Here is a 16067-nt window from a genome sequence, read left to right on the forward strand (position 1 = left end):
AGAACCAGGGTTTGAATCTAGGACTTGATAACTTAGGTGCGTGCTCCCTCCACGAATCTCCTGTTTATTCTTCTATTCCATGTCCAGCTTGGTCATGGAATATTCATGCATGGAATAATTAATTAGATGACTAATTAATTTATTTGGCTGAATGAACGGCACTGACTTGGAACTACGGGGAGAATAGAATAGGTCAGAGAAAGAATGACTGATTGGAATCAGGTGAGTCTGGAAGGAGGCTGGGGCTTCTGGGCTTGCTATCAATGTGGTCCTAGGCAAAGTGGCTGGCAGGATGGAGACCCCTCAAGAGATGTCCACACCCGAATGCTTGGAACCTGTGAATGTGTTATCTTATGTAGCAGAAAGGACTTTGCAGATGTAATTAAGGTTATGGATCTTGAAGTGAGAAGATTATCCTGATGGGCTTGACGGAATCACACGAGTCCTTACAAGTGGAGACCCTTCCTGGCCGTGGTCAGAGGGAGAGATGCCACGAGAAAAGAAGAGTCAGAGAGAACGACTCACCTGGCCATCGTGGGCTTTGAAAATGGAGGGAGAGGAGTGTGGGCCATGGGGTGCAGATGGCGTGGTTCCCTGGATCAGGGCTTCGAGTCAGGAATCACCAGCTTTGGGTCCTCCCAAGCTGCATTCTGCCATTGTCACACCTCTCTAGCTGCACACCCAGGGAAAGGTTGCCCACTTTTTCTTTGTGTCATCGAGGAAGGTTTTTCTTTCCTTTTACCTCTCACTTGCCACATGACCTGAGCTAAATGACTTTTTCTGTTGAGTCCCTTTTTCTTGTCAGCAAAATAAAGATGTGCTCTGGACAACCTCTCAGATATCCTTTAGCTCTAAGATTCTGTGGGTCTGTGTGTTTCCAAGAAGAAAAATCAACCCCTAAACAAAAACCAAACTAAAAGCAAAAGGATTGACATCACTACCTTAGAAAAATAAGAGCTAACCTTTACTGGCTGGAAACCAGACCCTGTTCGTTTAACAGCTCATTTAATCTCCTAAAAGGTAAGTACTATTCTTATTCCTGGGCACAGAGAGGTGAGGTGTCTGGCCTCAGTCACACAGCATGAACGTGGCATGGCTGGGCTTCACCCTCGGTAGTTGTCCTCCACAGACCATGCTAATAACCAAGAACGTTGGACCATTTCCATGTTCATTCCTCCATCCTTTGGGTTATCCTGAGTCATCACCAAGAGCTGGTCATCTCTTGCTTACACCTATCTTGTCTTGGCTTTAACTCTATTTTCCTAGTATCGTCAGGTCACACTTTTATGTTTCCTGGAAATCCAGAGCTGAGCTGGAAGAATATTCAGAGATGCTTAATACTCATGTCTTCATATTGTTGGACGATATGTGGGTCCCCTATTCTAAGTGATTCCAATCATAGCTGATATTTATTGAATACTTATTATACACTGGGTCCATCCTTAGAACTTTATGTGTGTGATGGACATAAAGATGGAAACAATAGCCACTGGGGACTATTGCAGGGGGTGGGGAGGGAGGGGAGTGTGGATTGAAAAAATTGCCTATTGGGTACTATGCTCACTACCTGGGTGATGGGATCCATATCCCAAACCTCAGCATCACACGGTATACCCATGTAACAAACCTGCACAGGCACTCCCTGAATCTAAAATAAAATTTGAAGAAGCCCCAGTTGCCTAATGGATAAGGCATTGGCCTCCTAAAATAAAATTTGAAATTACAAAAAAAAAAAGAACTTGACATGTGTTAATACTTTTACTTCTCACACCCACCCTGTCTGATGAGGTGGGCCCTCCTGTCATCACATTCTGCAGATGAGGAAATGGAAGCATGGAGCATGGCTGGGATAATGTGCCCATGTCACACAGAGAACGTGACGAGGCGTTCCTGGGATTCAAACCCAGGCTGTCCTCCCGCAGGCACTAGGCTTCTCCTCACTTCACTTTACTGTCTTTTTCAAGATAGCCTCTTCTGCATAGCAATTCTATGAAACGTTTTTAGAGACTCTGTAATGAAAGGGTTCCATGGTTAAATAAGTTTGTATGAGTAAAGTTTAATAAATAAAACTAAAGTTTCTCTACTCCTGGATTTTTTTTTTTTTTTTTTTAATTTGAGAGGGAGTCTCACTCTGTTGCCCAGGTTGGAGTGCAGTGGCCTGATCTCGGCTCACTGCAAACTCCACCTCCCAGGTTCAAATGACTCTCCTGCCTCAGTCTCCCAGGTAGCTGGCACTACAGGTGTGCACCACCACGTCTGGCTTATTTTTGTATTTTTGTAGAGACAGGGTTTTGCCATGTTGGCCAGGCTGGTCTTGAACTCCTGAGCTCAAGTGATCTGCGCGCCTTGGCCTCCCAAAGTGCTGGGATTCTAGGCATGAGCCACTGTGCCTGGCCTCCTGGATTCTTGAAGAGCCAAATGGTTATCAGGATCTTCATAAGCGGGATGGAGCAGGCACATGTGTTAAGCTCATTTGACCATGGGGACTTTCTCTTTGTGGTGGATCATCTCAGGGCACATATTTTGTGAAAATTGGCTCTAGAGGCATTCTAGGTGGGAAGATTTTTAGAGGAAAGAGTCATAGCTCCAGTTTCTGTTTAGTTCTCTCTCCTCCATTCCAACTGTCCTCCAAATACCCCATCATCACCCCACTAATGACTGTGCTGGCCCTGCTGTGCACCTGGCATGCATTCAGGGAATAACAAGCTTATATACTGAGTTTCCAGAAAGTACAGTGCACTTTTAGTGCACCAAACTGGTAATTTGCCATGTAGAGAATTCTTTGTAAAGTAGATTATTTCTGTTAAAGCAAATCACTATTCCTAACTGATTTATACTTTTGATAAATCTAAATTTTCATGAAATAGGCTTTTAAAGCAAGCCATTTGGATTTTCTCCTATGGACAGGAAGAAAAAGTTGGATGGGGACAGAAGGACAGAACAGGGTGTGGAAACCATAGGATAAAAGCCGTGGGTTTTCCCCAAAAGTTGCTCAAAAGAATAATATGACTTCTGCTTTTCTTCTCCTCTGGGTGGCAATTGGGGGATCCAGCAGCCTGTTGAGAGGACAGAATTGGTTAAGTTGTGGGGAGGTGCCGTCTAATTGTTAAATCTTTAAAAGTCTTGGTTGTCTAACCCGCTGGTTTTCTTGCTCACAGCCCCTGTAGATATCTTCTCAGCCTACTTTAACTCTGGCATGCAAGATTTTTCTCTTTGCTGAGTGTCATTTGGTTCATTTCCATGTTCAATTCTACTCTGTCCATGATTACCAAGCACCTACTATGGTCTTGCTTTGAGTCAGGCACTGTGGCTTTAGTAATCCTTATAATTCACACATTCATTCATTCATAAAGTCCTGGAGATGCAGAAATGAGTGAAGCATGATCTCTGCTTTGGAGGAGAACTCAATGGATTAGACACAAATAAGCCAAATAGAGAGTCGATCTGAGCTTGTGGCAGATTTAATGGTCAACAGGGATGGAGAAACACAGAGGTTTGAGAGATCATAACCACGTGCTGGGATAGTTTGAGCTGGAAAGTTTTCTAGATGGAAGGGGCAACTGAGTCGGGCTTTGAAAGATGAGTAAGATGTAGTTATACAGAGAAGTTGGTAGAAAAGACCTGGTAGAAGAAAATTTCTGAGCAAGGAGAAGGACTTGGGGATGTCTAGAGGGTGTTATTAGTTTATCAGTGGCAAAGTGGCACTAGATCTAAGTTCTTTGGCTTTTTCTATGACAACTGGTGACCTTTCCTATGTTACAGCCTCTCCTAACATCTGAGAGTAATGGAAATCTTTCTAGGTAGAGAGTTTCTAAACAGCCCAGGTAAGTCATTTAACTTTTGGTACCTCGTTTTTTTTTTTTTTTAATCAGCAGAAGGGGGACAAAGGACTTAATTTATGAGGTTAAGGTAAGAATTATAAGTGAATGATGCATGTAAAGCTTTAGAACTGTGGATGACACCTAATAAGTGATCATTAAATGTTAGTTATTATTATCATTATTACTACTATTCTGGAATACAGGAGGATTTCAGCAAGTAGTTGACCATGAGAACTCTAAGGGTAGGCACACTTAGTTATTTCTGCATCTTCTGCACATGCTAGTTTGTGAGCTGGTAGCTTTCAATAGATGCCTTTCAGATGACTTGAATGGTTCAATAAATCAATATGAGAGAAATATCCCTTTTCTCTAGGAAGCTCAATGCACCAGTTTCGCTTATTCTTGAGGTTCTAGACACCAGATCCTGGCCTGGGTGGGAAGACCCCCATGCTGTTGGGCCAACTCTCTATCTTCATGTGTATCCTCTGTGAGTTCCTCTCGGGTAAAGAACATTTGACCCCTGTTTAGAAAGATTGCCTTTCACAATCTCCCAGTTCTCTAGATGGGACTTGCTGAGCTGACAGAATGTACAGAGAAGAACTAACTATTTTTAGGGTGAACTAGAAAGATTAGAACTTTGTTCTCTTCTCAAATAGCAAACCTCCAACCAGTGGAAATCCAGAGAGGAGTTATTGAAGAGTCGGAGGTAGGGAGGTGTTTGTTGCACTTTTTTATTTTATTATTATTATTTTTGAGGTGGAGTCTCTCTCTGTCGCCCAGGCTGGAGTGCAGTGGCGTGATCTCCGCTCACTGTAAGCTCCGCCTCCCGGGTTCACACCATTCTCTTGCCTCAGCCTCCCAAGTAGCTGGGACTACAGGTGCCCACCACCACACCTGGCTAATTTTTTGTATTTTTAGTAGAGATGGTGTTTCACCGTGTTATCCAGGATGGTCTCCATCTCCCGACCTTATGATCTGCCCGCCTCGGCCTCCCAGAGTGCTGGGACTACAGGCATGAGCCACTGCACCTGGCCTATTAGTATTTTTTTGAGATGGAGTCTCACTCTGTTGCCCAGGCTGGAGTGCAGTGGCATGATCTCGGCTCGCTGAAACCTCCACCGCCCTGGGTTCAAGAGATTCTCCTGACTTAGCCTTCTGAGTACCTGGGATTACAGGCACCTGCCACCATGCCCAGCTAATTTTTGTATTTTTAGTAGAGATGGGGTTTCACCATGTTGGCCAGGCTGGTCTTGAACTCCTGACCTCGTGATCCACCCTCCTCGGCCTCCCAAAGTGCTGGGATTACAGGCACGAGCCACCACGCCCGGCCAGTTGCACTCTTACTGCTTAAAATTCTCGCTTAAAAATAGTAACAGATTCCTGGTGATGGAGTGTCTTCTCTGTGTCAGGCCCTGGGTGCATGCTTTACACATACATTATTGTTCCATGCTTACAGCAACCTCATGAGATTGGTTTAATTCTTCTATTTTGCAGATAAGAAAATCGAGGCATGGAAACAAAGAATGTTGTCCACAGCCACACCGAGGGGACAAAGTAGAGCTGGAATTCCAACACTGGTCTGTCCAGCTTCAAGACCCAACCTTTCTATGAGGATGAAAATAATGAAACAAATCAAAAGAGATGAAACAACCTCGGCCTACAGGCTAAAGAATGCGCTCACTACTCACTCAAGTCATACTGAAGATGTGGAACACATCATTTTGCTGGTACAGCGGCAGATTCACAGATGAGAATGTCAGGGATTCTGTCTCGGAGGCGCTCATGTCCTTACGAGGTAGGTGTAAGGACTACCTTGTTTTTCATCTGCCCATCTTCTTCATTTCATATTGGGATCTCCCCTTCCCAGTTCGCATGCCAACTGGAAGGTTTGCCAGTCCAAATCCCAGCACTCCTCTGGCTGAGGGGTGAATGTTTGACTCATATTGGAAAATTAGACCATAGGAAAGTAAGTGATGACCCCCTAATCTGAAAATGGCTAGAGCTGATTAAGCCGGCTAGCAGCACCCTGAAGATAGCTGCCCATTTGTTCCTGCCATCTGGCTGTTCAGCTTTCCTTCTTTCTGAGAGCTTCCTTGTGGCAGCTACTGCAGGTTGGTTCACTCAGCGCCCATTCCATTTCCCATCAAGCCGTGCTTTCTCTACTCTAGAACGTGGAAGACGCAAAGCTCACTTTCCCAGACTTCCTTGCAGCTAGGAGTGGCCATGATACTTGACCAGCGAGATGCAAGTGTAAGGCTGCTGGGGCTGTCTATCCCCTTTCTCCTTCTTCCTACTGGAATGTGGACCTAATGGTTGTAGCTGTGGCAGATACCTTATGAGCATGAGGGAAAGCTTAAGAGAATTGCGGGCACCAGCCTGACCTACTTAGTGACGTCAGGCGGGCGTGAACTTCCCTTTGGGCTCCTTGCTGAAGAACTCCATAGTGGTTTCTGTTACATGTGGCCAAATTTACCTCTTCACTGATACATGATCTGCACACTTTCTTTGCACTTTTATAAACAGGGTGTGTGCTTGAGGTAGGCAGAGTTTCTGTTTGCAATTAAGAAACCTTAATTGATACAAGGAAAGGAAAATAATATTATGATGATACAAAGCAAACCATAACACCATCCAGAATAAAGTATGTTCTGGCAGGAGGACGGTCACAATACAAGTTCATGTAGACATAGTCTTTCACATTTTTAAGTTTTCTCCCAATGTTTTCCTTTGACTGTCCCAGATGTCCTATAAAGTAAGAATTATTTTTATCCCCATCTTAAAGGTTAAAAAAATCTCAGAGTTTAAGTACTGTGGAAATTATTAGATTGGCACAAAAGCAATTGTGGTTTTTGCCATTTCTTTTAATTTTAATGGCAAAAACTGCAATTGCTCTTGCACCAACCTAATAAGAGAATAAAGTGATTAATTAAAACTGTGAGAGCTTCATGAAAGGGGTGGTTTTAAGCTGAGTTTTGAAGGATGAACAGGCTTTTGAGAAAGGCAGTAGGTGGTGGACAGAACATTCTAGCTGAAGCAAGAGCTGCAAATGCTGGAAGGCTGGGTGAGTTTGGGAAGTGTGGTTGGTGCTCAGAGCTGGGGCCTAGAGAACTTGGGAAGCATATGAGGGAAGCAGGTTTGGAATAGTTGGCAGGGGCCGGATCATGAAGGGTCGGTACACTGGCAGCCTCTTTGGATTGCAGAGAACAGAGGCATCCAGGTGAGCTCGAGTAATGAGGTTGTTGTGAAGATGCATATGGCAACAAAGGAGGTTCTAAAATTAGGGCAAAGATTCTTGGGGAACTGGGACTACACCACAACCAATGCCACAGAGTGAATGAAAACCTCAGAACAGTCAGACCTTATGAAGGTTGGAATGTACTCTGACAATATAAATCTGTTCAGAATCAAACCTAGTTCTAGTAGCTGACTTATCTTGTCTTCCTCTCCGTAGCAAAAACTCATTGGTTCCTACTCTAAAGGTCTGACATTAACATGAAACCCTTTTGAATTCAATTCTCTGTGTATATCCTCAGCTCAAATCCTTGAGAGTGTGTATCAGGATGAAATCAGCTCTGCTGTGATAACAGATAAACTCTAAAACCATCAGGGCTTTACATCATTACATAAAGTGCCACCTGAAATGTGTCCTCAAAGTTCCCCGTGGCAAGAGAAGATAGGGACAAAGGAAGCACAAAGGTCCTTAACATTTTTAATCCTTATCTTTGCATTCCATTCATCAGAAGTAGCTACCTGGCCCTACCTAATTGCAAGGGAGCTGGGAAAGAGGAAATCACACAGAGTATTTGATAATCATGAACACTCCCTGCTATGAATCTGAGGGATCTCATTGGTCACTCTCATCTCTGTTGGGGAATGTGCTCTTGACAGGGACATCTCACTGGCCCCTTTCCATGAATGGATTGGCTTGGCTGCCCTTTAGTCAGGTGTCCTCTCCTGGCCCAGTGAGCTGTGGCCTGGAAAGAAGAGGCCGCGGTCTCTGTGACGTAGGCAGGACAATTTCCATTTGAGGACTTTAATGATTTAATGGAACTACTTCACTATATTATGTGAAGACTGGGGGTTTATGTTGAGGCACTGGGGAGCCATTGAGGGTGTTAGCAGGGCAGTGAGAGACATGGTTGGATTTACATTTTTCACAGGTCACTTGGAGGCTGGCCTGACCATAATGGGTTGGAGGTAGAGAGACTAGTTGTAATGCTGCTGTTATTGTCCAAGGAAGACACTAGACAGAAATGGAATTGAGGTAAAAGGCTGAAAGCGAAGACCTTGCAGAATTGAAGCAGGCAGGAAGTCATATGCCAGAATAATATACAGAGTATCTCACATGTGATTGTCATCAGAAGTGAATGAGACCCTGTCTATAGAGAACATAGCACGCAGACTCAGCAACTACTATTATGCCCTAATCAAAATGTTTGATACAGGACCTTTCAGCCTCTGCTGGAATACTTCCAGGGATGGGAAGCTTACCACTGTTTGAGCAGTCTGTACATTGTGGACATAGTTAATACTTTGAAAATGCCTTCTTAGATTAATCTCAATTCTTCCCTCCTCCCTCCTTTTATCCTTTCTTTCTCCAACCGTCATCCTTTTCTCTAGGAAAAGGATGTCTCCTAAGGAAGGAAGACAAATCCTTTTGGCTCCCTCAGATTTTCTCCTCCTCCTCATCCTTCCAGCTTCCCAAGAAATCCCAGAATAAAACTTTCCACTCAAGGTCCCACCTTGGCCTTGCCTCTAGGGACATTCTGATTTTCCTTTATCTAGATGGGGAGCATCCTAGGCTTTCCAGGGAGCAGAGCCTGGACCTCTGAGAGGGCACAGACCATGGAATCAATAGAAGTTATTGGTCATTAAAGTACTTCCCTGGATATTCTTATAATAGGAAAATATTATGGTGGGATAATGGGAAATCTATTAAGCCAAGAGGAGGAGGGTCTTGGGGACTAATAGGTGTGATGTTCAGCTAACTGGGCCATAATGCTGGTGGTTCTAGGCCTCAAAGTCATCCCAGTGGCCAAAACCTTCTTGATCATTGAAATCAGGTATCTCCAGTTAGTGTTCATGTTTTAATCTGAATATAAAGCCCAGTCCACTTTGCTCTGTTTATTTCTTTAGTGCTTATTTATTGAGTGCCCACTAGGACCCAGGCAGTGAGAACTCTGATGAAAAAGACAATAGGCCCTGTCCTCATGGAGCTCAGCGTCTTTTTGGGAAGAAAAAGAAGAAATTATCATAAGTAACAGCAATAAAAGTGATAGTTTAGGGCTGGGCACAGTAGCTCACGCCTGTAATCCCGGCACTTTGGGAGGCCGAGGCGGGCGAATCACTTGAGGTCAGGAGTTTGAGACCAGCCTGGCCAACATGGTGAAACCCCATCTCTACTAAAAATACAAAAATTAGGCGGGTGTGGTGGTGTATCCCTGTAATCCCAGCTACTCGGAAGGCTGAGGTTGGAGAATGGCTTGAACCTGGGAGGCACAGGTTGCAGTGAGCTGAGATCATACCACTGCACTCCAGCCTAGGGAACACGAGCAAAACTCCATCTCAAAAAAAAAAAAAAAAAAAAAATGATAGTTTAATAAACAGTAATATGTGGGCCAAACATTTTACATAGATTATTTTATTTAATCTTACCAGTGATCCTATGAGAAACTTTTCTGTTCCCATTTTGCAGATGGGAAATTGAGGTTTAGAAAGGTCAAGTAAAATGCCTGAGATGACACAGCCAGGAGCTAGAATTCATGTCCTCACTTGAAAATACCTTTTGCTTTGCTTCCCCATTACACACATACACACATACACATGCACATGTACACATGCATACTCATACTCTGGGAGACCACAGGGGAAGCAGCACCTAACCAACCCAGGATTGCAGGGATCACTTCCTGCAGAAGTGACATCGGAGCTGAGTCTTCAGGAAGTGTGCAAGCTTGCCAGATAGAGGGGAGGAACAGCCTTCCAGGTAGACGGAAGGACGTGGACAACATGCCAGGTGAGAGGGCATGTGGTGGATCTGGGGAATCTCTAAGTTTGTTTATGGTTGGTTGACATGTGGCTTGACTGGAGAGAAGTATGGGAGATGAGGATTGACAGGTAGATAAAATCGGGCCAGGATGGGGGAAGACGGGCATAGTCACTGTGACCTTTGTGATGGCTGGAGGAGGTGACCTGACAAATATTCATTCTCTGTAAAGCTGGAGTAGCCTTCAGGCCACATTGTCTCTGTCTGCTCCCTCCTCCCTGCAAGCCCTAGGGTAAGTGAGAAAGTGCCTCCTGAAGCTCTTATTGTCAAAAGGATGGAGTTCCTGAAAGAATGGAAGATGTATGTTCACTCTTAGCTTTACAGCTTGTTATCTGCGGGAAACTTGGGTGGCCTCTTCTCTAAATCTGTTTTCTTGTCTATAAAGTGGGGCTATTAATACAAATGTCATCACAAAGTTGTAATAGGGAATAAATCAGATGAGATAAAAACATACACATGCTTCATAACTATTTTGTGTTTAACTCTTTGTTCTGGTTACCCATTGCTGCATAAAAAAGACCCCAGAGCTTAATTGTGTAAAACAACCTTTGTTTCGCTTCTGAGTCTACGATTTGGGCAGGGCTTGGCAGGTAACCGCTCATCTCTGTTCTACCCACTTTCATCTATGGCAGCTTAAAGGCGGGAGCTGGAGTCATCCGAAAGCTTTTTATTCCTAGGTCTAGTTGTTGCTGCTGGCTGTTAGCTAGGACCTTAGCTGAGACTGTTGGCAGAACATCTCACCTGGCCTCTTCATGTAGCTCCCTGAACAGCATGGCAGCTGGGTTCCCAGGAGGAGCCTGAGAGAGCACCAGGTAGAAGCAGTAAGATAACCTAGCTCCAGAAATTAGACAGTATTGCTTCTACTTCATTTTATTTTTTAAAAAGGAGTCACCAAGCCTGGACGACATTCAAGAGGAGGAGAATTATACTCTATCTTTTGATGAGATGAGTTCCATTGGCTCAGCCAAGGTCACGCTCCTGGAGCTGGGGATTGGGGTAATGGCTCAGAAGAAGCTCTTCCACCCCATCTGTAACTGGCAAACGTGCATACTTTCTGAGGACTCAGCTCTGATGTCACTTTGCAGGAAGTGCTTCCTGCATCCTAGGCTGGTTAGATGCTCCTCCCATCAAAAGATGGAAATTTGTTTTAAAACCAGGTTTTAAAACCAACACACCCTTGTAGCAAGTTGCTATCATGTGGCAGGCAATAAGTCAGGTGGGGGCGGATATGAGCAGTAGGGAAGAAGAAGTAAAGTCTCATTCCTATTTTGCACTGATTTTAATGAGGTTAACAACACCTATATGGCTGATATCTCAGCTGAGACACTGTATATGAAATTGCTTCGTGGCATAAACAGGTAAGCTATTATATTGTATTTCACAGAGGGGCACTGTCAGAACAGTATCAGTTGGTTGAAAGTGATACAAGCTTAGTTCATCCTCAACAAAACCCTAGCAAAACTGAATTCAACAGCACATTAAAAAGATCATTCACCATGATCAAATAGGATTAATCTCAGGGATGCAAAGATGGTTCAACATATGCAAATCAATAAATGTGATATATCCTATCAACAGAATCAAGGAAAAAACCATATCATTTCAGTAGACACAGAAGGAGCATTTGATAAAATTCAATATCTCTTTATGATAAAAACCCTCAAAAAACTAGGCATAGAAGGTATATCCTTAACACAATAAAGGCCGTATATGACAAATCCACAGCAAACATCATACTGAATGGGGAAAAGTTGAAAGATTTTTCTTTAAAATCTAGAACAATACAACGATGCCCATTTTCACCATTTTTATTCAAACTAGTATTGAAGGTGCTAGCCAGAGCAATTAGACAAGATAAAGGGCACCCAGACAGGAAAGCAGTAAGTCAAATTGTCTCTGTTTGCAGATAACATGATCTTATTGAAAATTCCAAAGTCTCAACTGAAATCTCTTAGAACTAATAGATGAACTCAGTAAAGTTGTGGTATACAAAATCAACATGCAAAAATCAGTAGTGTTTCTATAGACCAATAGCAGACTAGCTAACAAAGAAATCAATACAACAATCCTATCTACAACAGCTACAAAAAATACCTAGGAATAAATTTAACCAAAAAGGTGAAAGATCTTTACAGTAAAAACCATAAAACATTGATGAAAGAAGTTGAAGAGGATATAAACAAATGGAAAGACATTCTGTGTTCATGGATTGGAAGAATTGACATGATTACAATGTTCGTACTACATAACGTGATCTACAATTCAATGCAATCTCAATCAAAATACAAATGTCATTTTTCATAGAAATAGAAAGAAATCCTAAAATTTTTATGGAACTATAGAAGACTCAGAATAGCTAAAGCAATCTTGAGCAAGAAAAACAAAGCTAGAGGCACCACACTGCCTGACTTCAAAATACATATACTACAAAACTATAGTAATCTGAACAGCATAATGTTGGCATACAAATAGGCACAGATCAGTGGGACAAAAGAGAGAACACAGAAATAAATCCACTCACTTATAGCCAACTGATTTTCTACAAAGATGCCAAGAGTACACACTGGGGGAGAGGACAGTGTCTTCAATAAATGGTGCTGGGAAAACTGGATGTTCACATGCAGAAGAATAAAACCAGTCCCCTATCTCTCACCATATACAAAAATCAACTCAAAATGAATTAAAGACTTAAATATGACATCCAAAACTCTAAAACCACTAGAAAAAAACATAGAGAAAATCCTTCATGGCATTGGTCTGGGCAGATATTTTTTTTGATAAGAACCCAAAAACACAGGCAACAAAATCAAAAAATAGTAAATATCATACTGGGAAGCTTCTGTACCACAAAGGAAATAATCAACAGAGTAAAGAGACAATCTACACAATTTGAGAAAAATATTTGCAAACTACTATGCATCTGACAAGGGGTTAATATCCAGAATATATAAGAAACTCAAACAACTCAATGACAAAAAACAAATAATCTGATTAAAAAATGGGCAAAAGACATGAATAGACATTATCAAAAGAAGACATACAAATGGCCAACAGGTATATGAAAAAAGGCTCAACATCACTAATCATCAGGGAAATGCAAATCAAAACCGCAATGAGATATTGCCTCACTCCAATTAGAATGACTATTACCAAAAAGATAAAAAATAACCAACGATGCCATGAACTTGAAGAAAAGGGAACCCTTGTCTGTTGAAGGTGGGAATGTAAATTGATACAGCCATTATGGAAAACAATGTGGAGGTTCCTCAAAAAATTAAAAATAGAACTACCATGTGATCCAGCAATCCCACTACTGGGTATTTATTCAATGGAAATGAAATCAGTATGTCAAAGAGATATTTGCATTCCCATGTTGACTGCAGGACTATTTTCAACTTAGATATGGAATCAATCTAAGTGCCTATCAATGGATGAGTGGATAAAAAAAGTGGTATATACACACAATGAAATACTATTTAGCTATAAAGAAGAAGGAAATCCTGTAATTTGTGACAACGTGGATTAACCTGGAGGATATCATGTTAAGTGAAAAAACACAGGCACAGAAAGACAAATACCACATGATTTCACTCATTTGTGGAATATAAAAAAAGCTGATCTCATAGAAGTACACAGTAGAACAGTGGTTACCTGAGACTGGGGAGGATAAGGGGTGAAGGGAATGGGGAGAGATTGGTCGGGGGTACAAAATTACAGATAGGAGGAATAAGTTCTGGTGTTCTATTGCATAAGAGGGTCACTATAGGTAACAATATGATATTGTATATTTCAAAATAATTAGAATAGAGGATTTTGAATATTCTCTCCGCAAGTAAGTGATAAATGTTTGAAGTGATGGATAAGTTAAATGCCTTGATTTGATCATTACACATGTTTACAAGTATTAAAACATCACAGTCACCCATACATTTTTACAATTATGTGTCAATTGAAAATAAAATAAAACCTAAAGAAAACCTAGTTCAAACTAACTTACATAATGAAGAGAGTTCACTGGCTTATGTAAATGAAAGTCTAGAGTGTGTGTTTTAGGCAGCGCTTGGTTCAGCCACATAAAGATGATTCTGATGAACTGTTTTTTTTTTCTTTCTATTTCTTTCTCTTTGCCTTCCATGGTTGCGAGGCAGCTGCTGGAAGCTCCTTGGTTATGTGTCTCTTCATTCCTAGCCAGATAAAAACAGATGAATTGGTCTCTTCTGTTTCTGGCAAACATCCTGAAATTCACTCTGATTGGACCAGTTTAGATGACATGACTACTCGTGGACCAATCACTGTCTGAGAGTAGGTGGAACTCAGTGATTAGCTTAGCCAAGGCCACATTCCTGGAGCTGAATAGGGGTGGATTAGCTTTCCCTGAACCTCATAATGGAAATTAGCAGGAAGGGAGAACACAGGAAGGTCCTGAGGAGCTACTCGTCGTTATCCACTTCAGGTCTTTCTTCATCATCTTGTTCATCTCCCCTGCCCACTATGCCTATTTTAATAATGAAGAATATTAAGCTGGGCTTTGGGCTGGGCATGTGAAACCTTGTTCTTTATTCTGTTCAAGAAAACCTCTACTGCCAGGCATGGTGGCTCATGCCTGTAATCCCAACATTTTGGGAGGCCAAGGCAGGAGGATCACTTGAGTCCAGGAGTTTGAGAACAGCCTGGGCAACATGGTGAAACCCCGTCTTTACAAAAAATACAAAAAGTATCTGGGCATCTGTGATCCCAGCTACTGGAGAAGCTGAGGTGGGAGGATCGCTCGAGCCAGGGAGGCTCAGGCTTCAGTGAGCCATGATGGTGCCACTGCATTCCAGCCTGGGTGATAGAGTGAGATCCTGTCCTCCTCCCCCAAAAAAGAAAACCTCCAAATAATTGTTCCTTTGGGGGCCCTGCCTCTTCTCTCTGGGACTCTGGCCTCTAGGAGGCTGAGGCTGGAGATAAATCTCACAGAAGCAGATCATCAACTGGAAGGGACTTAAGGTCACATTGTCCTGGTGTGAAAACGGAGGCTGAGAGAGAATCCCTGGGCCACAGAGTCACAGAGCCTCCCTTTCCTCTGATACTGTCATGTCCTAAACTAAGAACTAAGGTGCATGCATGCACACATGCACTAACAGCCCTGACTAGAAACTTCTCCTCTGTAGGACTTAGTTTTCCTCTCTGTAAAATGAAGTGACTTCTTTGGCCCTAGGTTCTGCAGTGAAGCAAGAGTGAATTAGCTGGAGGGTATTCTAAATACATGCCCAGCTCACCTAGGAATTGTGATGCACCTGCAGGAAAGTGTGGTGGGTGTGTGCATTTTGAACAAGCTTCCTAGGTAGCACTGAATCCTGGCCTCACATCACTTTAAACCATTATATGAGGTCCCTTCCACTCTGGCCTCCAGACTGCTGAGCTTAGCCTCGTCTATTAGTCTGTTTCCATGCTGCTGATAAAGACGTACCCAAGACTGGGCAATTTACAAGAGAAAGAAGTTTAATTGGACTTACATTTCTGGGGAAGCCTAACAATCATGGCAGAAGGCAAGGAAGAGCAAGTCACATCTTACATGGATGGCTGCAGGGAAATAGAGAGCTTGTACAGTGAAATGTCTCTTTTTAAAACCACCAGATCTCATGAGATTTATTCCCTGTCACAAGAACAACAAGGGAAAGACTGCTCCCATGATTCAATTACCTTCTACCAGGTCCCTCCCACAACACGTGGGAATTCAAGATGAGATTTGGGTAGGGACACAGCAAAACCATATCACCTTGGTTGCAGGCTCTAGGACTAAGAGAAAGGAAAAGGCAGGGGTTGTCCTAGGAGAACTGCCCTTGGTGACTCTCCCGCAGAAGGGAGGAAAGAGACTTTGGTGTATTGGCCAGAGTCCAGCACGCCAGGCCAAGACTTTGCAAGGGTGCTCCTGGCTGGGCCTGACTGTTCTGATGCCCTCGGCAATGTCGTCATGCAGTGAGGCCACATGCTGGCCAGAAGCCCTTTGGCTGACCAGGGCCGTCTGTGAGGCAAGGAGCACTGCGTCCCTCCCCCCTGCCCCCCCCATCCCCACACAGCACTCAGGTCACTGAGTGTTTCTAGAAGGAAAGGGTTTTAGAAGGAGGGCCAGACTTGGAGTCAAGACCCCCAGATTCCAGTCCAGATGCAGCTACCTATGGGCAAAGTGGTCCTAGCAACTGTGAGCCTCAGTTTTC

At 43.0% G+C, this 16067-nt stretch overlaps 1 long non-coding RNA gene across 1 annotated transcript in view; it reads left to right on the top strand.

Moving 5' to 3' along the window:
• The window catches only part of LOC129486806 (uncharacterized), a 381019-nt gene that overhangs the window by 25619 nt on the left and 339333 nt on the right, over positions 1-16067 (top strand). Inside the window, exon 3 of the long non-coding RNA XR_008659098.2 lies at positions 5316-5616. This is a non-coding gene — a long non-coding RNA (uncharacterized lncRNA). The remainder of the gene's footprint in view (positions 1-5315; positions 5617-16067) is intronic.

The sequence above is a fragment of the Symphalangus syndactylus genome, chromosome 7 (assembly GCF_028878055.3).
Source record: "Symphalangus syndactylus isolate Jambi chromosome 7, NHGRI_mSymSyn1-v2.1_pri, whole genome shotgun sequence".
NCBI classification, from domain to species: Eukaryota; Metazoa; Chordata; class Mammalia; order Primates; family Hylobatidae; genus Symphalangus; species Symphalangus syndactylus.